Below are 10377 nucleotides of genomic sequence, written 5' to 3'. Positions count from 1 at the left end.
AGTAATTGTAGAGTTGGCCAATGAGGAGCGGCGTTTCATGGAGTCCGGCGCTGCGGAGTTTCTGGGTGAAGCGAAGGCTCCGCACAGTGCGTGCTGTGTTATTGTATCGTTGAGCGAGCTGTAAAGAACACAGTTTGTGCGAGTACAGAGAGTATCTCTGGCTTTCCTTAGGGTTTAAGATCTAAAACTCCGATATTAAGTAACTTAAGGATCCAGGGATCGCAAACTGACTGAGAGTACTCAAGTAAGTGACGTTTTACGCTGTTTTTACCACTGTCTTGTCAACAGGTTTCAGAGCGGAGCGGAGCGGGAGGTAGGAAAGGAAAAAAGGACTGGATTCTGTTGGAAGTTTGGATGAAGCTAGTAATGTGCAGGCCTGCCTTGGGCGATGTGGTTGTATGGGTGTTATTGGAGTTCTCTCTATTGTTATTAAATTATATTTGTTAGATTCCAGCTAACATTTTCTAACTTGCATGATTTCCCGAGGGACGGTGTTGCAATCGCATTCTTCAGCTTCGCTTTTTTTATTTTCACTCCTCCCAGTTCATTCAGCGATTCAACCTGTTCCTTGTGGTGAAGGAAATGTTGGGTGAAGGAGACGGTTTATTCAAGAACACAAGTTTTGAAAAGGAGGGATTCCTCTTGGTGTACTATAAACATATAATAGAAATAATAGTAACTTACTCTGAGTAAAACATGTGTTGTTTCTTTATTGAGATGTGTGTCCCGTACAGGTTTTGAAGTATCCAGAAAGTGCACAGTAGATGCTGCTGGTGACGTTACTCGTATTTTTTTTTTTTTTTAATTTAAATATTAATAGTATTATTTGTATTATGTTAACATGTAGGCAGAAGGTAGTTCTATTATTAAAGTTTGTTACAAATATGGTGTTGCTACGTTTATGCTTTTTCTATTTTGTTTTTTGCATCATTTTGCAAATGTATCTAACTTGAGTGTACTAGTCGTAGTATACTTTGGTGAAAATATGGTTTGCATAATACTGTGGAGCTGCTTTATATCAGCTAAAGGATATAGGCCATGTTGCTTTTGTACGAGTTTTGATGTGTAAGTAATCCGGCAGGACTTGCCTATGTATATGTGGCTCTGATTATCTGGCTATACTTTGCAATGTCACTGTCTGTCACTTGATCTACCGTTAATTTACCTCCATTTTGAAGAATTACGGGGCACGATTCAAGTAATACTGTTCGGTCAACTTGTGCCTGTCCTCAGTCATTGCAGATTTATATATATTTTAAAATTTATTAAAACATGCATAATTAAAGATCGCTATTATCTATCATGCAATCAATGTGTGTTTTTGTCCTCTCTTTTTTATAATGTATGTAGTTTTGTCCTCCTGAGCCTATTGTTGTCTAGATTGAATTCCTTTTTATTAACAGAAGTTTATCTTGTCGTTGTTGGTTCACGTCACATTTAACATTTCATGTGTCTATTTTTAGCTGAATATAGATGTGTATCTCTCTTGTGCTGTGCATTGTGTTGGCCAGGGAACACACTTTTGAATTAGCAATATGACACTGTGCTGGAGCCTCACCAGTCAGGCTACTGCATGCCATTGGCTATAAGAGGGTAAGCTTGAGACCTCAGGCCATGTAGCATCTTACTCTGATGTAATCTCATTTAACAAAGAACTCTAAATGAAGGTTAACCAGAGAGATTGACATGCAACAAGTAAGGCACTGTAGTCTTTAACCTGATTGAAAAAGAGGAAAAGCAACACATGCATGTGTTTGTGCATCCTCATTTGACCACCTGAAGCAGCTGATTCAGTAAAACTGTTGGTTTTGTATCTGGGTGGATATCAAAGGACAATGCAATTTCTTCTTGCAGTATGCGACCAGTGATTCAGTTGTCTCTGTGTTATATATTTAAACAGCAGTCTGCTTTTTTGGCTGAATGAACAGCTCCCCCATTAGCTAAAGGGTTTATGATCTCAACAGTTTCCAATCTACTGCCTCCACTTAAATCATTGAAATAGTGGGGTTGCATACTCTTCATATTTCATAAGGAAATATACAAGATATTCACCTGCACGATTAGAAATGTTCATTTTATAGCATCACCTCCATTTCTTAGACAAGAGAATATACCGGTGCTATAAAATGTATACACTTTGTTTCACTGTATTTTGTTAATCTATAAGAATGTCAGTATTTAGATTTACTGCTGTTAGATCATTGACCCCCATGTGACCTGCCGTGAATGTAGCAGGATGCAGCCGTTTATAGCATTATAGCTGCATACCCTAAAAAAAAAAAAAGTGAAGCAGGAAAAAATTCTGAGCACAGGAACAGTATGGAAAGCGTATGGACTTTTTGGTGTTAGACAGCACTTAAAATAAATACTACTTTAAAACCAAACTTTCATCCACTGTACACTTATCTAATGCTTCCTAATCTATGTGTGGCTGGCAACCTACGGCAGGGGTAGGGTTGGTGAGTGCTATGATCCTCTTCAGGAATTCGACTGTGCTTACACCTGACACCCTTTATCGCTCTCCCATAAATAGAAAGTAAACACTGGGCTTCACTCCTACATGCTGGCGAAGAGGGGTTTTTACAACCAGTTATGATGATCAGGTGACTTCTAACAGTAAGGACCAGAGTCTGCAGAAACTAGCTGCTATTAGGAAGAAAACTTTCTTGTTCTCGACATAATGTTTCTGTAAAATATCATCAGGATTAAACAAACACTGTTTCGATGCTCTTTAGTCTGTTTACTGTTGTGCATACTTTTGTTACAGCAGAACTTGTAAATGACATTCATGACTCAGTAACAGGAGCTTGCTTATTTAGTTCAGTGAGACAGTGGCAATGCTTGACAGCTAGAAGTGCTTTATGGAATGTAAACTAACTTGACCACCAACAGGTTAAAAAAATAGTCCTCACACTGCAGAAACACAGGAATAAAATGTAATGTATAAAATTGCACATGATGGTGAGACAACTTGTAATTGCACACCTGATTATTCATTCAGTACACCATGACGTGCTGCATCACATCACAGGTCAGATGAGGTTACCTTACTGTATTAGCAGTAAGGATTTTGATTACAGGAACTTAACAACCCAAATTAGCAATGCTCAGGACAAACCAGGAGAGATGAGACTGTATTTGCCAGTCATTGGCAGCTTAAATGCACAAAGAACATTGAGTCTTTGTGAATCAGGAAGCAGAAATTGTTCAGTAAAAGAACTATATAGAGCAATGTACTAATCAGAATCTTTTAGCCTTGGTAACTGAGGTAGTGTAGTTCAAACAATAAATGTCAATGCTGCAGTTAACTGTAGATACCCAGAAAGGTTTGTTAAGAAAAAAATAAGTAAAACTAGAGGCACTGTAGCAGGATAGAGTCAAGAATGTGAGCCAGAAAAAGCTGCAGTTTAAGTGTGAAGACAAATAAACAGGGCACAAGAGCCAAAATAAAGTCAAACACAAAACTTACAAGAGCCAGGCTGAGCTACGCCTTCACTGGCTTCCCTTCCAAACACCACTCCCCACTTAGCATCAGTTACCTAACTGGGGAATGGCCACACCTGTGATTGCTGGCAGAGACAGATTTAACCCCATCCCTGCCAACCCTATATTCCTACACACACTGTTTACAGCAGCAGTAAAATAAATGTTAAGTATATATTTAAAAAAACTTGTGTGTATCTTCAACCTCATGAAAGGATAGTTAGGTCACACTGGCTGAGAAGTCGTGCCACTTTTTTTGACATTATAATGAAATCTAATAAGCATGAAATCTAAAACTGGCAATTGTGTTCTTACCTTGGATGTTTATAGATGTTTTTTACAAGCAGATGTTTTTTCTTTGTGTGAGATCACATTTACATCATGTGGCAGTTCTTTTAATTGCATGTTATTGCTAAGGTGTTGAGCAGTGTTGTCAGCCAGTTGACAGACCAAGAGCAATCTGACTCCTCTTCACCAGGTCATACAAGAGGATTCGTGACGGTGAAATTCCTTCAGCCACACCTGGGTTGCATGCTGAGTGTGCACTGTACTGCTCACCTGTATAATGTACAGTGGTTAAGTTCACTACATCAGGGGGTGTGGTAGCTGAGTATTATTAGGCTTGAGCACTGTTATGATCAAATGCTATGAATTATTTTGTATTTACTGTAAGGCTTAGTAAGGGAAATGTTGAAATGCACGCTCTTATCCAGGTTTGTTACAAAAAAAAAGGTCAATTTAAAGCAGATTGTAAATCAAGTGGTTCAGAATTATGGAAGCAAGTCCAAGAGTTCCAAATTGCAGATTTAAGCCAAGGGGACACGACTGAATGTTGCCAGAAAATGTAGAACGAAATCTGTTGGTTCTACAATGTTGATTTTACTTTCATGGAACACTTTTCTACTTCATTCTACAATAAACCCAGATATATTTATATTTAATTTATATTTAATGGAGACAAGCAAAGTGTATACTTGTTAACTATAACTTTTATATTAGTACATGTATGCAATACCCACCTTGAGACTTTCCCTGAAGACACTGGCTTCACCACCATTTTTTCCCAGCCTTTATGTTGCTTCAACAAAATCAACTCTCCTTTGATAAAGTTGCTTACAACAAAGTTGCCAGAAACTTGTTGCCAATAAAAATCTCCCTTTCTACAGTTTGAATATGACAGTCGTGTTGAGGCCATAACTGTCTTGATGGGAACAGAGCCAAAGCTGATGTGTGAGTTGGATAGTCGAGAAGGAGTGACAACTTAATTGGCTTCTCAGATTTCAGTCACTATAAATATAGTGTTATGCAGGGTTGCCAAAATATTGACATTTTCCACAAAATACTGCATGGCATTTTTTCTCCAGGCATAGGAAATCCTGTGTTCTCTGCCAAATTACTTTACCTATTTTTTTCCTTCCCAATTTATAATGTACATTTACTCTACCTCATTCCCCCACCACAGTTCAGGAGAACTGAAGGACAGTAGTCATCCTCTGATCCCACAGTCAAGGCAATTGTCTCTTTACATCCAGCATATTTAGCACCTAACGTTCTGTATTTAACACAGCCCTCTCTCTTAAAGATGAAAAGATCAGATGTGGTGCATTTCTTGTTGAGGATCTGTGTTGTGCGTGGGCCCCTACTGGGTGGACAGGAGCCCTGTTCAGCTCTGTGATCTCCTCTGACGAGATGTGCTGGAGCTGGTTCCACGCTTCAAGGCTGCAGTATCTCGCATCCATTCTGAGTTTTATACTAAAGTATAGGATTTTTGGGTGATCATTGACATAGTGTGTCATTCTGTTCTCTATAGCATGCCTCCTTTGTTTCTCAGTACATTACAATATAGCTGACCTGCCCTTATCAACAAGTGTCTTGATTTGGGGGATGGGCAGTGATGGAGAGACAGATAAACTGGCTTTGTTCTTGTGATTAACAACTGGTGGACGGATTTGAGCGTCCTGTAATCTGATGTCATCTGTTGATACATTTTGCCCCACAAAGAACTGACTAATTAAATTGAAAGATTTGTACAGTTACCCCCCCCCCCCCCCCCCCCCATCTAATCTATCCCAATTCAGTTAACCTGCTGTTTTATGGTTGTTTTGATAATAGAACCATTCCTTGTGCAGTTTTCAAAGAAGCAGGTGTTGGGATTTTAAAATGATGATGAATTTCTTTTTTAAAATAACTGGTAACATACTAAGCTAAATAAAGCTATCAGTTTGAATTCCTTTTTGTTGTACTGTAGTTTCACTGTATGTCACTACAGCATTCGTTGGGGTCAAAGCATGTCACTGGAAGTACAACTGACTACCTAAAAATAAAGATCTCTGTTTTTAAACTGTTGGTCAATCTACTACACAGGCCGGTTTGGTTTTGGTCAGTGTTTTATAGTGATGTGGTTTATTTCTTTGTTTATTCAACTGGGTTGGCCATTTGATCTCATTCCTGTAGTTTATAGGGTTGTTATTTTAGTTAAAAAGCTAAAAGCTGGGTCAGGTTAACCCACCCCGTGGGACAGTGTTTTAGCTGCCACATGGATGAGTTCCAACAAAAACATGACAGCGAGTGACTGGAACTAGAACCACATGTCAAACACCAGGATGCACAACACCTGGTCCATGGGAGTCGTTCTACTGTAGGTTTTATCAGAAAACAACTAACCAATTAAAACCTAAGCTGTGTACTGGTAGGTTTAACAATTGTTTCAGTTAGAGATGGTGGCTCTTGAATGTGTTTTCATGTATTTGTTACGCTTCCCTTACTATTGTATGGTGTTTGCAATCATTCTGAATGGTTGCTCCAACCCCGAGTTGGTATTTTTCTCGAAGTCTGCCTTTACCTGGCTGCTTGAACTCTCGAGAGTGCCCTAAGTGAACAGCCCTTCTCATTCCATTCAGATGATACCGCAATATGACCTTTTAACTCTGCTAGCCTGCCTCTCTCTCTAGAGCTGGCACAATTAAAAGGGCACAACAACGTAAAATACTAACAAAGTAAAAAATATATTAAAACAGTATTTGAAGCTACTTACTCTTTAAGTAATTCACGATTGGAACAAAGTACCTGGAAGGCACATATACAGAGAACAAATCCCAATTTAATTGTTTTGTACATGTTTTGTTTGATTTTCTTTCCACCCTTTTCACAGAGTTTGCATTTTCAGGTGCATTAATACAATTTATAAAATGATAGGAAGCAGTTGAGGTGGTCTTGTCCTTTTCTTCTTATTATCAGAATTCTATTAAAAGTGTTAATCAGTGTTTTTAAAATGATTATTTTATCAGCTTTAATGTTATTACTGGATCCCCTTTATAGTGGTAAGAATAATTTGGTTCTTCAGGTGTTTTGAGTTTAAGTGTATATCATTCTTGCTGTGGCTAAACTAGTTTTGAATGCGCTGCCATGTGAAGAAACGATAACCTTTTAGTTAAAAAAAAACAACAAAACAAACAAACTTCAAATGTATTCGACTATTGGTATTCAGTCCTTGACATTCACACGGATCCAAATCAATGGCATTTTAAAACATCAATTTTAACCGCAGTCTTACTTTTCTTAAGCTTTGTGTAGGCCTACCCTTTCATTTGACATTTTTACCAAATGTAATCGATTCCAAAAACTTCAATGATATGGAGGGAACATGTATTCATACCAGCTGTGTTATCAATCAAATAGCAGAAGAGTTGAAGTGTTTTTGCTTGTCACCATCACAGTATGGTATTTCATGCAATGAAATTAGTACACCATTTTTTCTCCCCTGATTTTAACATAATGGTTCAGTGAGAATAAATACAAGAAGGCTCTGCTAACTACAGTGTCGTCTGCAGAGCCTCTGAATGACCTGGTTTTGAGATGTGTTGGCATCTGAGAGGCGCTATATAAAATGGCTAATTGGGGAAGTCAGCCACTACCCAGCTAAATGAACTGTGTCGTATGATTGCTGTGCAATTAGAAAGTGACTGTATTGAGCTAAATACCTTTTGCCCTTAGTTCTGAAGTTTTTAATTGAACCCAGTTGGTAAATGGTGTGCAGGCTAGAACATTTGACACTCTGCAGGGTGGTTATAGATCCTAAAGTAAGACACTGAGAGTAAGGCGTGAAATGAGTGAATTACAGCTGTGAGGTAAACAAGCCCACACTTGTTGCTTTGTGAAGACAAGCTTGTGTACAGAATTGATAATGCTGGTTTGTCTTAGTTTGACCATTTAACTCTTGGTACAGAGCTGATTTGAATTATTTAAGGATTAAAATGCTACTTATAACTTGTTTGAGTCTTAAAGTTCATCTCAGGAATTTCTTTAAGCTCCCCCCACCGTTGCTTTCAGGGCCACTTTACGAGCTGCAGATCCGTGGTGCTTGTTGTTCTAAGATAAAGAATCCTGCCGTTCTTGGTTATACTCGGTGCCTTGCACACACCAGGCTTTCCCGAGTGTTTAGGTGGAATTCCAAGGCAGGTCTGCAGTGTACAGGAATGCTCTGTGTGTGCGCGTGGTGTCCGCTGATAGTGTCCAGATCCGTGTCACTCTGACAATGCTTTCACTTCACCAAACCATCCACCTAAATGAGCACCCAGTGCAAAGGAAGCTAGTGATGGCTGTTAAACCTAGATGAAGGTAGGGAAAGAAATTTAGGAATGGTACAAAACAAGGTCAATTTTGATGACCTTTGTGTAAAATGGATGTATACAGATAGACTACAGGTGGAAATGGCAGCAGCCAGCCCCAGTTTGATTTTGCAGTTGAGAGCTAGTTTCACAGACTGCTGCGTGCTGTATGACTCTGAATATTTGTTCATAGCTTTTTGAGAATTTATGCAAACCTCTACTTTTTAATAGGCTAGCTATGTTTTAAGAGGCTCCCATATACAATGTTTAACTATATTCTAAACTGAGCTTAGGCACAGTACATGGGGACTGATATCTACTTGCTCTCACTATACAGTCCAAAACTGGACTTCAAATGCACTCATGAATAAAGGGGCCAGTGGTGACCTGCAAAGGGCATTTACTGTTGGAAAGCTTCTGTACAGATTTACATTCAGGTTGAAATAATGGAACTGTTCTTACCGCTACTTAAATCAGTGGCATGAAGAGTTTGGACCAGTTCTTGGCACAGTCTCCCATCTTTGATGTTTTTGCTGAATTTACTCTGACTTGCTGTAACATGTAGAGTGTTTTGATGGTGATTATTTGTGTAGTTTTATTCAATACTTTAGTTTTTGGTGGATTTATAAGACCTATATTTAGACCTATGCTTATTGTGAGTGATACTGTACATATCGCAGTTTGAGCCGTTTCTATTTGTGCGTGTGTGTTCACAGGCTCTTCCTCCCCTTGCTAGAGCAGCTGTACACAGCTGGTTGTCCTGCGTAGGAGACTGTTTGGCTGTCGTCGTTGGGGCGGGGGGGGGCAGTTATAAGTCAACTGTGACTAAATTGAGAGATGCATCCAGCAGTGTCCAGGCTGACCAATTTGTAAATGTTGCAGGTTAAATCAATTGGTTTGTGAGGTCTGATTTATGTATTTGTAATTGCATTGTTCTGTGTAGATAAACAAGAGCTGACATTTTCCATTCTCGAGGCGCCCATGATATACGTGTTTATACCTGGTGGCTGGATTTCATGCTCTGATGTTACCCTTTAAGAGGCTGGCCAACTCCCCCATTTTAAGCATTCTCAATACACTGTACTTGCTATGGCTGCCTCTGGTTTCACAGAAATACAGTAGCTACACGTTTAATTAACAATTATATTTCTTGCAATGAATTTGTTATTGGTATTTTTTAAAGAATTGTACCTATTATTGCTTGTGGTGTTAAAACTATTTTGCAAAGAGTTGTGTGTACATGGAGTACCATTCTAAGCATGGGCTGTTTGTAATGCTTCCAGTATTACCTGTAAGGGCTCTCGAAAATGTAGGATGAAATCAACAATAGTTCTGTCTCCCACAGAGAGGAAACATTCCATCAGATTGACGTATGTGTCCTTGCTGTCTGAACACTCAGTACCTCTGCTTTAACTTTGACCCTGAACTCTGACCTGTACGGTGAGATTAGCACATTTTTAACCCGATGTGTGCAATTGTGCCAATTGCTTTTAATATAAGTGCAGACTAAATGTGACCTTGCGAAAGGGTTTGGGAGCTACAGTAACTAAAGAAGCTGCGTCACTTTTACTCCACGCATTGCCATCAGGTGCAAGAATAGAAGGTGTCTCACCTTTTCCCAAATATTGGATAAAGGAAATAAATGGGATTGATGGGCTTAATAAATCACTGCTATAAGATAATTAACAACCATTACATCTAAAAACATTTGGGGAAAATGTTATCTTTATCATGCTTTGTATGAATGTCTGGATAGTGCAGTGGTGCCAAACTCATACCGTCTGTGATCTGTAAGGCACAGAGGAGTGAGTGTTTTGTAGTTTGGTGCACAATACATTACAGAACTGGAACAACGTGCCGTCTAACTGGCAGTATTTTAAAAAGTCATTTTTTTAATTTCCTCTTCATTCTGTGATCTTTGACTGTTTCTAGTTTTGCCCCCTTGAATTTGCTTGTAATCACTTAGTTTTTCCATTATCTGGATTTTGGCGCATACTGTATAAGGTTCTAAAATTGCAGTCGTCTACAGTGCATCAAAATACTGTAAATGATGAAAATCAGTGGAATAGTTAAATTCTGGTAAAATTTAGGATTTTTTTCACTCAGGTGTGCTCTTGGTTTGAAGTCGTCTTCCTAATAATGTATACACCAGATTAAAATGTGTTTCTGTTCAAACAAGCCTTGACTGATGTTCAGTCCTAGGGCATCTGCTTCTGTACAGTACAGTAGTAGGGTTTTTTGTTTTGTGTTTCTTTACAGTACTAACTAATTTACCCTCTGAATAAAA

At 38.8% G+C, this 10377-nt stretch overlaps 1 protein-coding gene across 2 annotated transcripts in view; it reads left to right on the top strand.

Annotated features, from left to right (window-relative positions):
• LOC131697558 (protein PALS1-like) overlaps window positions 1–10377 on the top strand; it is a 48016-nt gene continuing 37639 nt past the window's right edge. The window contains exon 1 of one of the 2 annotated variants that reach the window (XM_058987305.1): window positions 1–244. The gene's annotated coding sequence lies outside the window, so the exon portion shown is untranslated. The remainder of the gene's footprint in view (window positions 245–10377) is intronic. The other variant, XM_058987306.1, reaches the window with a different exon arrangement.

Source organism: Acipenser ruthenus, chromosome 15 (assembly GCF_902713425.1).
Source record: "Acipenser ruthenus chromosome 15, fAciRut3.2 maternal haplotype, whole genome shotgun sequence".
NCBI lineage: Eukaryota > Metazoa > Chordata > Actinopteri > Acipenseriformes > Acipenseridae > Acipenser > Acipenser ruthenus.
This window is presented reverse-complemented; position numbering and strand designations above follow the sequence as displayed.